This window comes from Cygnus atratus, chromosome 1 (assembly GCF_013377495.2).
Source record: "Cygnus atratus isolate AKBS03 ecotype Queensland, Australia chromosome 1, CAtr_DNAZoo_HiC_assembly, whole genome shotgun sequence".
Classification (NCBI taxonomy): domain Eukaryota; kingdom Metazoa; phylum Chordata; class Aves; order Anseriformes; family Anatidae; genus Cygnus; species Cygnus atratus.
The window spans coordinates 205,677,080-205,696,520 of NC_066362.1; positions in this window are offsets into that span (position 1 = coordinate 205,677,080).

Genomic DNA, 19,441 nt, shown 5'->3' on the forward strand with positions numbered 1-19,441 from the left:
TCCTGCCCCCAGTTTTCCAGGTGTGTAGGGACAGGGTCCGATCCAGCCCCCCCCGAGTTGCTGAGCAGGACAAGGCAGCACCAAGGGCTGAGCACCCAGACCAGCCCCCAATTGCTGCAGAGGCTAAGAAATCCTATGATGCATCCCCTGACATGGGATAGAGCCAAAAAAAAATCAGGCAAAACCCCACAGTCTGGGGAGCAGAGAGCCAGGACCCGTTTACTGTAGGATGGGCAGTCTTATGGGGATTCTCTGAGGAAGCTGCAAAAGAGCAGCCCCGTGCCCGAGTTTCTTGAGTGTTGGGTTTATGGCCCAATGGTGCTGTAATCCCAAAGCTGGGGCAGGTCCCGAGCTTTGTGCTTGCTGGTTTCTTCAAGAGTTTATGCTGGGAAGGCACAGTCAGGTTCTTTGGTGCTTTGAAACGCCCCGTACCAATGACCAAAGTTTGCTCAGCCTGACGTTTGCCTGAGATTTGCAGGTTTGACTTTGGGAACCGCCGTCAGTTGGTGAGCTCTCTGCCGAGGGGAAGACAGCAGAAAGCTGTGCTCAGGACCCAGCTGCACCCAGCCCTTTGGGGGAAAACCTTGGGAAAACCCCTTCGTCTGGGTGGTGATTTTCCAGCTGAACCTGGTGGCGGTACCTCCAGCCATGAGCAGTCTGCTCTCAGGCTCCATTCCCCGAGGCTTCTGCATAGTTCATTTTTATAGCTCTGGGCAGGGGAAGTTGCTGGGCTGAAAGCTTTTCTTTAATTTTTCCATTTTGTTCATTTTTTCCGCTCCTTGTGATAGGCCTTTGCCATGTCAGGCTTGGCCTCAGCAAAGCAAAATGCCAGTTTGAGGCTGGGGGAATTGGGAATTCAGTTCTGCAGCTGAGACAGACTTCAGCACTGCCAGGGCTGGGGATTTGAAACGAAGAAGTGAGAAAGATGATCCCGGCTTAAAACCTCCGAATTTTGCTAAAGAAGGATCTTTAATTTTTGTTTTCTTTATTTGAAGCCTAAAACGAGCTGCTGGACATGAGAAAATTGAGTGCTCAGAAATGTTGTTGCTCAGATGAAGCAATAATGAACTCAGAGGTGTTCTCCTTGAACTTCTAATGCTAAGAAAAGAGATTTTAATAAAATTTCCCCATTGGCCAAACCCAGAGGTTGACAATGGGCTGGCAATGTAAGTCTGGGTGATCTGGCAGGGATTGGCCCGGGTGTGCTGCTAGCACAAAATTATCCCTCGTGTTCTTCTGGCAGACTTTGTGCCCGCCTTGGCTTCTCAGGGCCCTCAACCATCCCCTGCTGAGATCTGTCCTCTGCACAGATGGATGACAAAGTGACACCTGGTGCTGGCACGGGCCACGTTGCAGTACCAAGAAGCCCTCCACTGCAAAACGCTTTGGCTGGACAGTCCTTGGAGGGATGATCCCTACAGATCCCACCCAGTTAATTATCATGATAACACCACTTTCATTTTCACAGGGCATTCAGGTGTAACATCACTTTTTCCATCACATTTTCTATTTCATTTTTTTTTGCATTTTGAATATTTGCATTTTCTCAAAGGGTTTTCCCAGAGCTGTATGGTCTCATGGGCTGAACTTTATCAAGTAGAGCCCCCCATGCTGTGCTTGGCCAAACTTCCCCACCTGTCTCAGACAGCTTACTGTCTAAATACACCACAGTAGGATGAAAGTTGGGGATAGGAAGGGACCTGCCTGAAGTCATGCAGCACCAGATGATGCCAGGACCTCAGCTGGGGTTTTAGGCACTGCTGTAGCTTGAGTTATCCTCCTTTTTTTACTTTGGGAAAGTAGATGAGAGCAGTTCCACCACAATACTTCGAGTTCAGCTGATTTAAAGGCCAAGTTATCATACATTTTTGCTAGCACATGTTGAGCTCTGTCCTGTCCCTCACCCCAGTTTTCCTATGTTGCTGTCTCCAGATGTGAGCTCAGCTCCACACGAGCACAGATGATTCACGCGTTCAGTTTGCTTTTTTGCCCTGCAGCCGCAAACAGCATCACTCCAATAACCTTTGTATACTGCTGCTGTGGAGACCCAAACAGGTCTGGAAATCATAAGATGTCCTCTCCTGGATCAGCTCCCTCAGGACCATGCCGAGCCTGGCTCTGCCCCATGTTCACCATCTCAGTTCCGTGTTTCTCAGCGTTTGATGAAATCCTGCCCAGTTTGGCATGGTAAAAGTTTGATGAAATCCTGCCTGGTTTGGCATGATAAAATCCAGGCAACTCTTCAGCCAAGGGTGAGAGATCTGAGTCACTCTGACTTTCCTGCATAAGTTCCGATAGACACATTCCAGGAAAGGAGTTAAAGGGTGAATGAAGATGACATAAGATGGATTAGTAAGAAGAGCCAGTGCTGGAGTTTTGCCGTATGATGTCTGAATCCCTCCCTGAAATCTCATTTCCCTTCCTCTTCTTATGCAATCCCAGGAAAGGTGAAAGCCACAGAACCAGACGGGTGCCCTGCAACCCCCAGCTCTGATTTTCTCCTGCATGGCCCCCTCCCTGGCTATTCCTGCGGGGTATTAATGAAGCCCTATCACAAGAGAGGTAGGGCTAGCTGATAGCTGTAGGAACACTCCCCTTCCTTGTGGGAGTCCTGCAGTAAGTCAAAACTGAACGTCTATAACACCAAACATCTACAGTTCTTGCCCAGGGAAGTGACATTAGTAGTAAGGTGATGGTTGGACCAGATGATCTTGAAGATCTTTTCCAACCTTATTGTCTAAATGTGGGATTTTGCTCCTCTGGCTGTATTCGCTGCTCCTGGGAAGTGGGTGGCTGTTTCCCAGCAAGCTGCTCACTGGACTGTGTGTCTCCTTTCTCTATATTTTGAGTCTCTCGTGGCAGATATTGACTTCCCTTTGACATCAGTCAATATTTAGCTCTTGAGTTAATAAATACTGAGATTTACTTGGATGAAATCAATGAGTCCTAAGCTTTTTCTGCTATCATTCATGGGCAGGCCCTGGGGTCAATGGGTGGGAAAACCCTGTCATGCTTTCCAGACCTGTTTCTGCAAGGGTATTTGCTGATTGAGTTAATTCTCATTGTAAAAGCTCACATCCTCAGCTGTGTCAAATGCTACCTGGAGTCATTGCGGTTCATAAAATCATATGGGGAAGAAAGAAAAGCACCTGGATTTTATTTTTTTTTTATTTTGCTCTGTTTTGTTTGAACAGCCTCATGTTGGCATCAGCAGATCAGTCTGTAGGTTGAAGGGTTGTTGGCATCTTTATAATGCCACGCAGGGGCTTCCACTCTGTCCCTCCTAGGGTCTTCATGTCCTCAGAGGTTTCAACATCTCTCATTCCCATGTACAGTGGTTGGAATCAGAAGGCCTTTGAGAAGGTAGAAATCACTGAAAATCAAAGCCAGGCTGTGTGCTGGCCCATACTTACCTGATTAATCCACACTTAGAGAGTCTGGGGGTGCGTTCAGGGAATGAGAATCCTACCTGGATGCTGCAAACTACTTTGGGTACCTTATTACCTAAAAGGACCGGAGGAGGCCTTTTATCCAGATAATCAGAAACCTGAACGTCCTCTCAGAGGACAGCCTGGAAAATAAGACTCATTTACATTGACAAGGTGAGAGCTAACAAGAAATAAGGTGTGCACTTTTTATAAGGACTACAAGGGCAGTTCTCAAGATGCAAACTCAGAATGATTTAGCTTAGAGGTTACCTCAGAATATCTCTGGTCCAAAACTCCAAAATTAGGTCCAATTCTCATCCCAGAAAGCTCTTAAAATCTCACTTGATATTTTTCATTTGCTAAAGCTCCGTTGACTTCAATTCTGCAGAAGATTATGATTTTCACTCAACACCTGTGACCTTTGTTAAATGTGTGTGTGCAAGGATGTTGCTGCAACAAGCCCTGCAGCAACATGTGTTGTGGAAAAATTAAAGGAAAAAATAGATAATGTTTAACTATTTTAAATGCTGTAGTTAGAGAAAGCAATGTCCACAAGCAATGAAACCTGGTTTCCTAGACCCCTGCACATTTTTCGTATTGCAGGACTCCCAGTTCCTCCCAGCATCCCAGGTGGTTTTGGATAGCAAAGAAACGAGTAAAAAATTGCTTTTCCATTAGTGGGCCAATTAACATAGACTAATTTACCTTTAATTCATTCTCCTTTCATTTGCATTTCATTCTCCTTTCCATGGTTGCTGATATTCACGAAGCTTGTTGGAAACTCATACCCCTCCCTGGAGTGGCAAAGACCCTTTCCAAAAAGTGGGATGATACTGCCTAACGGGCTGAAAAGTTTCAATATTTAATGGCTAACCAAAATGTCCACTTGGGCATCCTTTTGTTCAGGAACCAGGCTAAGAGGGTAAAATAACTCCAGACTCAGTAAAAAGCAGCATTTTTTCACCTATTTTTCTGCTTTTCTCAGGCTAACCTAAAACGGTTATGAAAGCTTTTTTCCTTCTCCTTTTAACTTGAAAAATAAAATTCACCCATGCACAGAAGCCTTGGAAGCAAGTTTTTAGCCCAGAGCACAAATCATTACCTGATGAAATTTGCCTTTGAGAGGTCAAATTTGAAAAGAAAACATTGACTTAGGGTGCTTTTGCTTGTCACTTGAGAAGATTAAACACCAAATAGTAGGAAATAAAGACAACAGGAGGCCAAATACTGGGAAAAGCTTCTTAAAAGTAAAGACTTTCATCTGTGGAATTGCCTGCTGAGGGAAGCGAGGGATGCCCTGGTTGCTGATACTTTTAAAGTTGGATTAGGAAAAGAATGAAAACATCTACCGCCTAATATTTAGACCCCATTTCTTGTAATTTTAATGAAAATACGCTGACTGCAGAGGCGCAGCCTTCTCCCTTATCTGTCTGCTAATCACTCTCTCCTTCCTCTGAAGCTACCTATAATGTCCATTGCTATGGTAACCGAGCATGGTATGTACCACAGACGAGACGACATATGCATCTTTTCCTGCTTTAATAGCTTCTCTGATGAGGCAGCAGCCTTCCTTCATTGCCGAGCTCCCCAAAGGATGTACATGCTCTGACTTCGGTGGGATTGCATCTCCGGGTGGCCAGCCGCCCCGTTCACCCACACCGGCACCGGGACTTTGGGGTGTGAGGTGTGAACCTCCTCTGAGGTTTAATTACGTGTCGTTTTAGCTCCTCTACAAGAAAATATTTTGAAAGAAGCAACGTTCGGCAAGCTTCAAGTGTAATTACCCAATAGCTAAACATGCCCGGAGAAACGGGAGTTATTGCATTCTCGGCTTTGTCGGGCAGGTCAGTCATTAAAGTTTAACAAATGAAGCCAATATTTTATCTCAGCGAGTTTGCAGCAGCTAGCATTGATCCGGCCGCTGTTCGTTCATGCTGCCCTTCCAAAATACATACCCATCAATACCCAGCAGCCTTGTGAAACCCAAGGACAGGCTTATAATGAAGTGAGCAGACAGTTGTGAGCAGCGCTTAGATTTACACCACCTCACAAAGTCATCGGCAGAGAGATCTTCAAGGTTTAGCAGTAAAAGCAGAAGCTGGTCTTGACCATCATAAAAAGATGTGTGGGGTGGTATCAGCTCCTAACACAGCCTGTCTCTGCCTTGGAGTCCCTAAGGAACAAGAGCTTGGGACTTTTTTTGTATGGTCAGAGGCAGAAGCATCAGAAGCTCTTGCTGAGATATGGTCTGATTAGTAAGAGACATCTTCTGCAAAGAGCTTCTTTTCCCTTTCCACAGGGCCAAGCACACCCAGAATTAGACGGGAAGAGGGCACGGAGAGGGAAAGGGACTTGCTGGAGCCCCTGACATCGACCTGGCTTCACGCCTGGCTTGCCCAGAATGACCTGAAGAGATGCTCTACCCAAATGCATGGTGTAAATGCTGGGGAGGGAAAAGAGCTAGGTGAGCTGAAGCTGCCCCTGGAGAATGGACAACAGGGTAAAGATGGGGCAGGGATAAATTACAGCTGGAAATGACACATTTCCTGCCTCTAGTTGGGAAATAGAGCTAGCGAGGCATGGATATAATGGCCCAGAAATTTCTCCTAATCCTTTGAGGGCTATCATTATTTCATATTTGCGAGCAAAATCGCATCTATTGGTGGGTTTCCTCCTTCTATCCCCCTTTACTCTTTCTCTGCCTGCAGCCAAGCCCCCCAGGAGCTCGCTTCCCCCCCAGATCCCAAACCTCCAGCCCCTTTATTTCCTTTGCAGCCTGCTGATGACTCAGAGTGTGCACAGAGTGGGCTCCACAGGAGAGAAAAGCTGCGCTTTCTTACCCAGTAATGAAGGCACCTGAGGTACCCTGAGATAAAAAGGTGAGGCAAATAAGGCAGCTCTGTTTTACTGGGAGGCACGTTCACGGTAATCAGCGGTGCTTTGATGTTGAAACACCTGAAGTGCCTCTTTTCTGGGCCAGCGGGGCTTGTGCACGCTATTCCTGCTAAGGTAAAAAACCCTATTTCTGCATGCCAGATGTAACGAGGCTGTATTTCCAACAGAGCTGGCTCTCTTCTCTGATTGTCTTTTCCTCTGAATGGTACAGAAATTTTGCTGCTGTCTCTGCCTATAACCTCCTCCCACTGAGTGTTTTGGTGAGGCTGCTGTACTCTGTTGTCCAAGTTGTTGGCTTGAGATGTTACTGCAAAAAATGACTTAGAAAAAAAGACAGGCTGAGCACACAGATTTGGAGCAAGGAGAAGCTTGGACTTACATGGTGAGACCCCAATAGGACAGGTGTCCCTAGTGGCTTGGCTTCTTTGTTCCTTCTGTCCTTCAAACAGTGTGATGAGATTGAAAGGTCTCAGATGGACTGCAGCTTCTTGAACTCTCATTTTCTCATCATTTCTGGTTATAAATGGACCATTTCTGATTGTAGATGCAATCACACGAGGCAGCTCCTGAGTCTAGCAGCAACGAGATCCATCCCATTCTTCTTCTTCCTGGTGTGGGTAAGCCACAGACAGGACAAACTGCTGTTTCTTTCCACCCACACGTTTTCTGGTGTCAACAGTGAGAGAAAATAGCTTTTTTTGGCACTTTGCAAGTTTTATTATAGCAGGAGCCTTAGTGCCTCAGCTCCCAGGTTGTCTGCTCAGGGTTCATATTGATGGGGTCCAATCTATAAGCTTGAAAATCTATTTTTTTAAGCACAATCAGGTTGATTTTCTTGAATGCTTTGGAAAGAGTAAATGTTGCCCATGTAGACAACACAGGAAAGCAGCTGCCAAAGGATGGGTGAAGCAGACAGAGACTTTGATGGGTCTATATATATAAATCTGGGGTTTAGTCCTCTCTGACTCTGTTCCCATACAATAACACAGGTAGCCCACAGGAGCTGGAGTGACTGTCAGTGTGCATTTGCTAGTGGTTGACAGTCTTTTGTCTAAGCCATGTGGATCATGTTTGAATGTATTTCTATGATATTCTGCCATCTCTTTGCTTTCTGCCTTACCTCCACTGTTTTTCAGCTCTTCCAGGTCCTTGAGTGTCCTCGCCTTTTGACTCTTGAGTCTTCTCCTGTTGCTTCACCATTAATCTTAAGATTGCTCTGCTTTGGACCTGCTATGGCCCAAAGTCATCCATGGCTCCTCCTGTTCGACACCTGTTCCACCAAAGGCAGGTGATCCCATTGTCCAGGCAATGCTGTTGGTTTCTTGGACTGTTACAACTCTCAGATATTCCCTTTTTCCGACACCACGACATTCTGTGCAACAGTACGAGATAAGGAATATGTGTTTAAAACCTTTTTTTGGGAGTAAGCCCTCATGCTGCTCAAGGAGTACAAATTAAACTTTTTGTTCTCCTTCTGCATTTTTTTTTTCACTTCAATTGCTGGTCTTTCTGTGACATTAACTTTGGCGTTTAGTGGAAGTTCCTTTTTAACAAAAGTATTTTTACAATGTGTGAAGCCCATCATCTGCCGATTGCTTGGTGCCTTTTGCATAAGATAAGGATCTTAACGGTATAACACCCATTGTCACAACATTCAGCTCATCTTGAATTGTAACTACACTGTAAGGGAAGGTGAGGCAACATTAACAGTTACTCTGTGCAGCCTAAAACCAGACTCGAAGGGGTTGCTTAACTTTCTTCCTGCTCTTTCTGCTTTACAGAGCAATGGCAGTTACAATGCTTTGAGCTGGAACATGTATATTTTTAAAATTTCTATGATGCTTCTCTCAAAGTCATAACAGGCATCCTCGAAAACACCTTTAATCTCCATCCTCACTCTTTTTCTACCCACAATCAGAAGACCAACATTTGATCTACTGCCCTCTCACAGTTCAGCATTTTTCACCCATAACTTACCTTAATCAGCCAGTAATTAATTCCTCTGTGATTTTTCCCACCGCCCCATAACGTATGTCTTTACAGTTTCACTGGTGGCAGTGATGTGTGTTATTTTTTTACCAATTATCTGATACCTCCTCTTTTTCTTAGTCACGGGGTGACCTCTAACAGAGCTGGGACATATGCTGCTATATGGATGAAGGGAACTGTTGCTGCTACATGGTCCTTTCCACTTCTCCATCTGATTTTGGCTCAGGGTCGACAGCTTTTTTGTCATGCAAGCTATGCTCTTGAACGTGGTGTGGTGTGATAGTATCCAGGTAGATGAGAACGCTCAGCAAAATGCTCTTTCCACGGCTCCACCTTCTCATGCACATTTGGTCTCAGTCCACCGGGACTCCTCCTGGTGCTCCTAGCAGTGTCCCAGTGGTGTTTCCATGGAACATAATCTTTTACCATCTCAGTTTCACTCTTGATCTCCTGGTGTTTCTCTTAGTTGTTGAGTTTTTTTTTTTTTTTTTTTTTTTTTTTGTACCATGAAAGGGTTTACTTGCTCAGCCTTTGGAGATTTTCTTCTGCTTTGTTTTGTGCTTTTCTTTCCACTCTCCCATAATCCTTGTCTCTGTATTTTCCCTCTAATGTTCTTGTTTTGATGTTTGTCCAGCTCCTCCTTGTTTGTTTAGGCCTCCCAATAAGTTCCCTACTGTGTTCTCTATTGCTTCCTTAAATATTTCCCATCTGGTCTCTACTGAGATTTCTTTATCATTCCAAATTAATGGTCTGAAACACTCTCCAAGCATTACCTTCTCTGTTTGTCTCGTGGACTTGCCTTTTAACTTTACGGGATCAAATTTAGATCCAGTGTCACCCATCTCTCCCCTGGGCTTTAATGTGTTTGCCATCTTTCCAATAAGTAATTCATGATCACTGCTGCCCTTCAGCATTGCTATAGACTTTCACATCCAGCAGTGACTCTGCCGTGCCTCTTGCAGATAATTGTGGCCCATCTGTTTTTGTGGGTGACCATCTGGTGACCCTTTGTAAATCCATGAGGGAGCCAAATGCCACCAGTTGTAAGAATACACATGCACCTCACAGCAACTTCTCTGCTTCTTGTCGGCTCAGCTTCTTCCAGTTCTCCGTCATCCAGCATATTCTTTTAGCCCTTATTTCTGCTTTCATCCTCTGTGTTCCCAGCTTTCACCTTCACAACTGCCTCATGAGCTCGGGCCTCATTTCAGATGTTCTACAGATAAAATTTATTTTTTCCCCCTTCTCTGCAACTTGTTTTGGTGCATAACAGCAAATCACAGTTAGGCAGAGATTACTTCAGGCTGCAGTAAATATCGCTGTGATGATCCTCTCAGACATTAGTATCCCGTTGTTCACAGAAGTCCTTATTCCTCTTGTGCATGTAGGCAATATTATTTATATGCTTTATTCATCTGGAAAAAAAATAAATAAAAGAAAGAATATCAGCCTTGCTGGTTACCTGTCCTTCCAGGGTGTCTGCTGTCGGGCAGCTGAGGATGCTTAGCTCAGCCTGGGGTGAGAAGCAGGTTCAGGATCAAATCTCAGAAGCTGTGTGGTATGTTCAGCCGTTCTCCAGCCTCCAAGACCATTTCTATGTGTTTGAATCATTAGTCAGCTTGAATTGCAAAACCCTTCCTGCAGCAAATTATGGATTTAGTGACTGGTTATGCCAGTCCAGTTTATGTAAAAGCCTTGCCATCCGTTGCTGTACTGCTTGCCAAGGACAGTGGCATGCTGTGGGTTAATCCCAGCAGGTAGCTGCCTGTTCGCTACTGTCCCCCCTCCAGTGAGACCGGGGGAAGAGGAAAAGCAAGAAAATTTGTGGGATGAGATAAAAACTGTTTAATAAGTGAAGAAGTGGAAAAAGAGAGAAAGAAAAAAATAAGTGATCCAAAGGCAATTCAAATCCAAAGGCTCACTATGGGTAGACTGGTGTGCAGCCAATTGGTAAGCAACTTCCCTAAAGCCCTCTCTTTTCCCTTCTTTTTGCTGAGCATGACATCAGATGGGATATCTCTGTGGGCTATAGTTAGGCTCATCTGTCTGGCTGTGTCCCCTCCCAGCCTCTTGTGTGCCCCCCATCTATTGACTGGGGGGCAGAGTGAGGAGCAGAGACAGCCCCGGCGCTGTGCAAGCACCATTCAGCAGCAGCGAAAACATCAGCGTGCTGTCGGCACTGTTTTTGTCACCATTGTAAAACACAGCATCACACCAGCTGCCACGAAGAAAATTAACTCCATCCCAGCCAGACTCAGTGCACAAGTGCCACCTTTGTGTCTTGCTTTCCACAGCTGGCAAGTTTGGACTCCTAAGATTAAAAATCTGAATTTTCCTCTGCCTACATAGATCACCAGACAAGGTGGTGAGCTTCTTTAGTGGAAGATGCAACTTTTCCTTTTACCTTAAATGTGACAAATTCACAATATTTTATACGGTAATATTTGATGCGACATTTCTGGGTCATACCCATCCATCACCTAAATTTGGTGCCACAAAATGTCTGTATCCCAGCATAGGAACGACCTGCCTTCATTTAACTTTTACGGTGTGTGATGAGATGCTTGTTAAAATGCTCTATGGCTGAAAACACCGTGAACAGAGAGGACAAAAGGATGGGATTCAGTTTGAAATTAAGGAATTAAGGTGCCTACATTTAGGCATCTGTATGAGGGATATGTAACTAAGCTCTCATATCAGTGAATGAAAATTGAATTGTTGCTTAAATACAACCATGTAGTATTATGTGAGATGCTGGCTGGGCTTTTCTGTTGGCTACAGCTCTCAGTCCCTTAGGGCACAGGAGTGACCTGGTCTTGTGTCATATCATCCAGTCCCATGAGGACGTGTTGGCCACCGGATGCCACCTCAGCGGGAAGCCAGTGCTTTTGTTTGCACTTGCTGAGCCTCTGGTCAACACAGAGGATGTAGTCCAGGTTCAGCTAGGCAAACACGGATGTTGAATTTCAGAGGCAGCCGAATCCCTTTGCAGACCAAGTCTTTGCTGATTGAGGAGCAATCAGATGCCCATGGAGATGCTGATGTTTATGTGCCTCATTAAGGTACAATAGGCAAGTCAGCCACCTCAAGGAATGATGTTGGCACTTAAATTAACCTTCTTTTGTTACCACCTCAATATATTCACAGTCTGGATTAACAGTGAAAGCTTCCCAGTACAATTTTTTATTCCTCCATTAAATGAACTCATCCCAGAAACAGCCAAGTCTCAACCACCATTGTGTTGCTCTCAGTTTTGTCACTAAAACCACTACAAGATAATATGAAGTTTGAAACAGGTCTTGAGGAGCTCACGCTGTAGATATTATGAGGCTTTCTTCATCCTGCTTTAAATAGACATGTAAACTCTTGGGGAGCGGGCGTAGGGAACCAAGACTGATTGGTGTTATGGCCTCCATTTGAGAGTTATTGGATCTTTATGTGCTCACGGAGTTCATTTCCTTAAGGCCAATATGTACATGAATGGCACACCACCTTCCCTTCTTAACTGCTAAAATAATTGGCCTAATCAGGGCTGGAATAGGACAATGGAGGATGAAACCATCTATAACTGACATTTTTTCTTAACTAGCCAGGACCAAACTCCCAATGATCATGGAAGGAACCAACATGATCATATAAGTTGACCTACTGCATCATTCAAACATCAAAATTTCACTCCTTATGAAGTCTGCTGATACAGGAGTGCCTATGCTAGAGCACATCTTCTCAGGAGACCTCCATTCCTCAGTCGCAGACTGTTCCAGGAAGAGTCGATGTCTAAACAGAAATGTACACTTAGTTATGAGAGAAACTGATAGACAGGTCTCAAAAACCCAAAGCTCAGAGTCTGCATTTAGGAAAATCAATGAAATGGATCAGATTGCCAAAGCAGGACATAATGATCAGTGAAGCCATGCTCAGACCAGAAAGCTGCCAACATGATTTCCTCTCCTGGCGATTTGCTTGATTATTCTTTTTTGCTTATGCTTTCAGGGGCAGCCTGAGCTTCTGAGTAATGTCTTGCACAGCCAACACATAGATGCACTCGTTGGCTTAAGCAGCAAGACGGTACAAATCAGACCATTCTTTACCCTTGATCTTCTTCAGGCCAAGACTTCTCTGATGAAACTGAGATTTTATTCCAAAAAAGTTTCATGTTTTGTGACACTGTTTTAAGCAAAGACTTTTCTCCTGAGCTGCACTTTGCAAACTCGAAAACTGAGCCATTCCAGGAGATACAGGAGAGAGATGAAAGTAGTGATGGCATATAGACCCTTGGGTCTCCCATATCCAACGCACTGCAGACTGCAGTACCTGGGAGGTGCCTGGAGAAATCACAGTGAGTGCTCCTGAGACGCGACACGTAGCTCAGTGCTACTTGCTGCCTGTGATGGAGAGTGAAGGAAGGCTCATTGTTTCCACTGGGAGTGACCTCGGTGACACTTTCCACCTCAATTTCCATCAAAACACACTACGAGTGATATAAAGCTCAGCACTCACAGGAGAGGTTTTCCAAGCTGCCTGTGTGTATCTGAATGTGCGTTTCCTATTAAAACAAACCTCTGAATACAAAGGCAGCTTGGAAAATCTCAGCTCTTTGCAGAGATGCAAAGCAGGTGGTATGAAGTCGTTTGGGGAATTTCATTCTCTGGGATTTGTGCACTTAACTCATCTATCTCAGCCTCAGAGCCTCCTGAGACTGGCCAACACTTTATGTATTTAAAAATGGGCCAAATCCTACCCTAGTTGTAAATTCAGCCTGTTTCACCCACAGCCATTAGAAGACTCGTCTGTCTATGCAGTGCCACCACCCATGCAGTGTGGGGAGGTTTTCCAGGGGCTCTAACATGAGAGGACAAAGCTACAGCATGAAAAGCTCAGGAGGCGAGAACTTGCTTTTTCTTTTTACCCATTGCAGCCAGAATCATTAATCTCCGCACAACGAAACCCCTGCTCTAATTCCCTCCGGCCTTAAGGGCAGAGGTGGAATGAGGAAGATGGATTACAGATTTAGAAACAGAATATCAGCTTTCATATAGTCACAGATTTTAAAGCTGGGGGGACATTAAACACCACCCTTCTTGGCTTCCCTGGGGTGGGGGGTGGGGGTGCAGAAGTTCCTGTGCTTTGAGGGAGGTAGTTACCGGCACCTGGGATGCTGATGAATTGCCAAGCAAGTAGACAAGGCAAATGCATTTTAGAAATAGAAATAAAATCTCAGCAGCAACCAAACAACTTTCTTTGTCTCCCAACCTCCCCCCAAATGCTTTTACAATTGAAAATGAAATTGCACCTCTGGGCTGAGCTGCAGCTTTGCTCCTCAGAGGCCCCTTCAATCCAACTGGCAAACGATGGGGGCTGGCAAGGCTTAGTCAGCTCATGTTTGCAAAACGCTCTGGAAATAAAAACTGCTGCACAGCACTGAGTCATGCAGCTGCCACTATGGAGAAGTGAAGCCTAGGGAGCCTAGAAATACAGCTGGATCCCTTGTGGAGAGCAACTGGGATCTGTGGGTTAAGCGTAGAGGTCAAATTAACTAGAACAACTTACAATCAAGCACTGGGCTGGAGGAAAAATGAAGTCTCGGGGGTTTTGCAGGCAGAGTAGCCTATTTGGGACCAATGGGCACTGGGCTTTGGGCATGTGTTTTGCTCTCCAGTACAATGGCAGAAGTCTGGCCATGCACTATCATGGGTGGAAGCACTGCTGCTCTGGGTTAATACTGACCTTTGAAGAGAAGGGAACCAACCTGACCAACAAAACCAGGAGTTTAGCCAAAGGGAAACAAGATGAGGTAGTGTTTACCCATCCAGGACAGCTCTCACTGTCAGCCTTGTGCACCCGTGTCAACTAATTCCCATAGTAGATTGTGTGCTATGTCCCATGCACATCGCTGTGTTAGTGGTGGCTCTCATCAGAGGGATGAGGAACTGGGGCAAAAGGGACTTTTGCAGACCCCCTTCTATAATGTTTTTTCTCAAGGAGCAAGGACTCGTGCAGCCATCTCAGGCCTCACAACAGCCATGGTGACCAGGTGCTGCAGATGCCTCTCTTGGACATCTCTCCTATCTCTTCCCAACGGCCTGACCCAAATATGCTGTAAGCTGCTGGCCTTGAATCAGCCCTTTAGGGGACCTGAAAGTCTGCCCCTCTGTTTCTTTTCTTGCAGTTATACAGTTATCTGCTTATGTTTCTTTTCGTTATTTTTTATTATTATTATTTTTGAGAAAGACAAGCCAACAGAGGGAAAAAAGATAAATGCATCTGTAAAAAAAAAAAAAAAAAAGTACTTTTGCTATTTTTCTTTGTGACTAGATCCAAGCTAACCTCCACCTGCAATATCAATTTGGGTTGGTTTTCCTTCCTTCTGTCTGCAGGGAGAGGTCTCTGTTAGTCAAATGATTATTCTTGGAATAATAAAAACTTGCAGATGGAACCAAGAGCCTGGCTGACACAGACAATGAAACCATGGGAAGGCGTGCAGAAAGAAGAGGTCGCTTAGGCTTGGCAAGCTTAGAAATCTCCGTGTCTTTGTGGCTGCTTGCTTTAACCCTCTTGCAGATCAAACCCTTCAAAATTAACCCAGCTGCTGACACGGAATAAAACTGGAGAGCATGGAAGGAAAACCGTACCTGAAATAACAGTGATGCCTTCAGTGAGAGGAGAAGGTGTGCAGCCTGCAGCTTACAGTCCATGTGTAACAGCTTGTGTAAGGAGGGAGGAGCTGAAACAGAAACAAGAAAGAAGATACCATCCTGTATTATTGTGCAGATATGGAGACCTCCTAAGATTTGGAGTGAATATTGGCACCTGACGTAATAGCAGAACTACAGTAAAACAACAAACTGAGATGTCTTTGGGCGCATTTAAGACTAAAACTCCCTTAAGAACAGGCTTAAGTCCATTACTGCTCAGCAAATTGATATATGCAATGTATGCAATCAACAGGTCCCCAAATCCTTTTTAACCCTGAGGGTCCCAAGGGTTTTGCAAGCATTAACAGGAAAGAACATGGCACATCAGCACACACATAAAGCCCAATACATGGGTGACCAGCTAAAATGTGCTAATGACCTATGACCCTGTGATATGCTGTCATCTTGGCTCATTTCTAAAGATGTTGGAGGTGAGAACTCATGAACTGTATATCAAAAGGTCTCATTCAGCCCTGGCTGGGGCTCAGAGATGACGGGTGAGCCTAAAGGAATGAGGTATCTATTATGTCTGATTGTATTTAGGCTCTGACCTGTGTTAAGAGAACAAGGGGAGGATCTTCTTTTAAATGTAATTATGCTCCAAGTCAAACTCTGATTAAGAGTCTGGTCCTGAGGGCTCTTCTGAGCATTTTGTCCCAAATCTTTGCATGTTTTACCATGGTTTTAGCTGGGTCTTACCTGGAACCAGAAACAAAACACTGCTGAGATGTGAAAACACAGGGCAGGTCTGGAACAAAAGACTGGAGTTTAGCTGGGCCTCTTTTCTACTCAGAACTGGAAGGTGAAGTTTTCACGTGGGCCAAAATGGCAGGCCTAACTGAAGGCCTAAGATAACTTGTTTGGTCTCTCCTTGTCTCAGCTTCCCTGTTAGTAATATGAAGGATGGATTTGGCAAAGCGTTTTAGATAAACTTTGCTGTTTAAATCACTATGGGCTGGTGGAAAGCACAAAGCAGCCGGAATGCAAGAGGCAGGGGAAAACTCTCTAATTTCTTGTAGTGCTTCATCAGAGGGGTGAATTTAACCTATTCATCTCCTTATTTCATTCATAGGTTATATCACTTCTCCAGGCCAAAAAGTCTCCACTTGCTCCTGCATTTGGTGGCATGTCTTTTCAGTGTTGGTGTTTGAGGCTGTTCCATTGCACAAATGTGACGGCTTTCCTTTTGGGGCCAGCCACTGCTCTTCTTGTGTTTACAATTTTCCTAATAAATGGGTGAAATTCCTCTAAAGAAAAAAACAAGGCCTTGGTGTAAGAAATTGCCAGTCTTTCTGATAACACTTTTACACATGTGGAACAGTATAGGTCAGTGAAGCCTTTTGCTCTTGTATTACTCAGAGTCTGATTTATGCAGTTGAATACAAATGAAACCACAACTGCTTGTGCTGCCTCTTTCTTCCCCCTCCCTTCCATCTATTGGTGTATCTACCTATCTGTGTCGTCCTTGGGATAACCAAATACCTTCCCATAAATTCAATTGCAGCTCAGAGGTTTCCAGTGAATTTCTTAGAGCCTGTGAAGTCACTGACAGGGTTAAAAGCCTTTCTGTGGCCAGGTTCAGGGCTTGGATTTGGGGATTTAATTTACTTCACTTCTCAATGGGATTTTGCTGTGTAAAATCAGCCTGAACAGTATGGGAGAGCCTTACAGAGAGGATGTGTGCATCCTGGGCATCAAAGAGATTCCTGGGTCCTAAACCAAACTCATTGCTGTTGGTGGGGTGAAGCCGTGCCTGGTGGTGTGCTTGAGGGCCTCCCACGCCTCTCCGGGATCCTGTTCCCTGGGGAATTTCCACTGCCCTTCCTATTTCTCTCTGGGCTGAATTTCTCAAATTTCAGCTTGGCAAGCTAAACTCCTTAAGCAACAGGAACAGCTTGCTGGGATTGGTGTCGGCTTACAGAAAGGTGCTGGGGTAAGAGACCCACATTGTCTGGAGCACTGCAGTCAACAAGGACTGATGCGTAAGAGGGGGGCAAGGCAGGGTGGGGGGAGGAAAGAGGAACACCGGCTGAGTTCTTTCTCTTACTGAGTAATAGCACTTGAAGGGCTCAGTTAGGGAAGACGTGACCCTGTATGTGTGTGCAGAAAGCAGCACCGAGCCTGGAGATGGAGCTGAGCAGGCCCTGTGGTGTGCAGGCCTGAGGGAGCTGGGCCCTTGCCAGGCCCTGTCTGTGGCCTTTAGGCACATGGCTTGAATTGTTTTGTGACCAAAAGTGTTTACAAAGTCCAGACCTGGCTGATTCTCCATCCCATCATGCTCTGAGATGGGTTTTTGCTTGGTCCCAGCCAGGAGGACATCAGACTTAAGATGCCTCAGTACCAAGGGAGATGCTGCTGCACGCAGTTCTCTGGTTTCTGCAATAAATAGATGGTGACTGCATGATTAATTCCCTTCTATATCTATCCCACCTAGCTCTCCATACATTTTCACTCCCACAGCTCCCACGGTCCCTGTATGGATCTGCTTTAAGGCCTGTGTAACTCATGAGTGCACCAAGTCTTCCCAATCTTATGGGCAGCTTCATCGCTGGGTGAGGGTAACCCAAAATGAGCCTAAATTGGGGTGAAGCCAATGGTGGAGGGATGGAGAAAGCAGAGAAAGGCAATGATAGAAATGTTGTCAGTGATGGGAGGAGGCAGACAGGGAGGGGAGTTGAAGAGTTAAAGCTCTTTCAGCCTTTAGCACCCAGTCCTATGAGACATGTTTTACTCCACTGACCATTCTGGACCCCAAACAAGAGCAGCCTGGACTGAATTATGTTTATCCCCTGCCCATCTGGCCTTTTCTCCATGCATGGCTCCAAAAAGCCGATGTACACGTCTGGCATGCCCACAGGGTGCTGGGGCTATGTTGGGGGTATCTTTTGCTCCTGCTTTTTTCTGTGGGACTTGATGAGGAAAGGTCAGTAGGGCAGGGAACAGCAAGTGATGAGCCAGCTAGGGGGTAAGAAGCAAAGAGGATGGGGTGTGTTAGGGGAAGTGCAAGGAATTCTTTAGAAACCACAGAATTTTGTGGTTTCACAAAAAAAACATCTTTGTTTGCATTCATCTTGCAAACAAAATATGGGTGGCAATTTCTCTTTTATTCCCAATTTGGTGCCTAGTGGCAGCTCTGGCTCCATGAAAAGTGTTATTGCCCCTGATATGCAAGAATGAACTTGTGGTCAAGGTCCAGGCCAAGGAACCCAGCTCCTCCGCCAAGCCCTGGGCTTCGGCCATGCGGCACGGCAACACGCATCCCTGCAGCTGCAAACGCTGAGCCAAAAAGCTGTTTCTGAGGCCACCAAGTGAGGCATGCAGCTCTGAGGAGCATCAGAAGAGACAGCTTGCTCTTGCCAGTTAGAAAATGCTGAGGAGAGGCTGTTAAAAGAGAAAAAAAAATATATATATATATTTATACTGTTTATATATATAATATAATATATATTTATTATATATATAAATATAAACATATACATATGTTTTATATACATATATATATATATATATATATATATTCCTTATTCCTGGTGAGTGGAACACCTTTTTGTGTTGGGACTCACAACTTTGGGACATTTGCTGGCTGTTGTCCATCTTGTCCTTTCCCAAAGAGCAGCCAGAAGTACCTGCCTCTCCCCTCCTGCCCAAAATCCTGGGTGTCTACGTGCACAGCTGGGCTGCAAGGACCAGGTTCAGTGCAGATCCTCCTTGGCTGAACCCATCCTTCAAAGATGAGCTCAATGCATCATCTGAGGTCATGTTACCTCCTTCCAAGGAGGTATTCCATGTGGTTTTTAATAAATTCCCCACATGCTTAATAATTATCCCACATATATTTTCAGTCCCTACCCCAACTCCTTTGCTATGTGCAGAGTTGCCAACTGCTTTGCACGGCTCCCCCAGATCCCACCTTGGAGTGCACCTTGTGCGAAGCAGTCCTAGGGAACCAGCCCTGAAATGCAAGCTGGATTGGGCCTGGGTGGTAAGAGGTTTTAGGGCATCAGAGGAACATGGAAACCACCTTTCACTCCACAGCAGTTCCAGTTATGTGTGGGGCTATTCTGGAGCTGAGAGGGGTTAATTCATGTAACATCACAGGCACCGTTTGGGCAGAGAAAATGAACTGCTGCTGGTGCTGCTGCAGCTGGAGCTTTTGATTTCACTTTTAACATATTACTCAAGGCAAAAAAAATAATTTCAGGAGGTAAAAAGCGGCTGTGACCAACTGCAGAAGTGGCCTGGAGTGAGCAGAGGGAGCAGCTTTTTTGCATGAAAAAAAAAAGCAAAGAAAGCTGCAGGTCCCCACCCTTGAAGGCATGGCTGGAAAACGTGCTCACCCTGAGCAGCCTGGGTGAGAGTGGGTCAGGGTGTGAGCTCTTTTTCGGTCCTGAGAAAGCCAAACTGGGTGGGTAGTACCACAACAGGCTTCTCCCA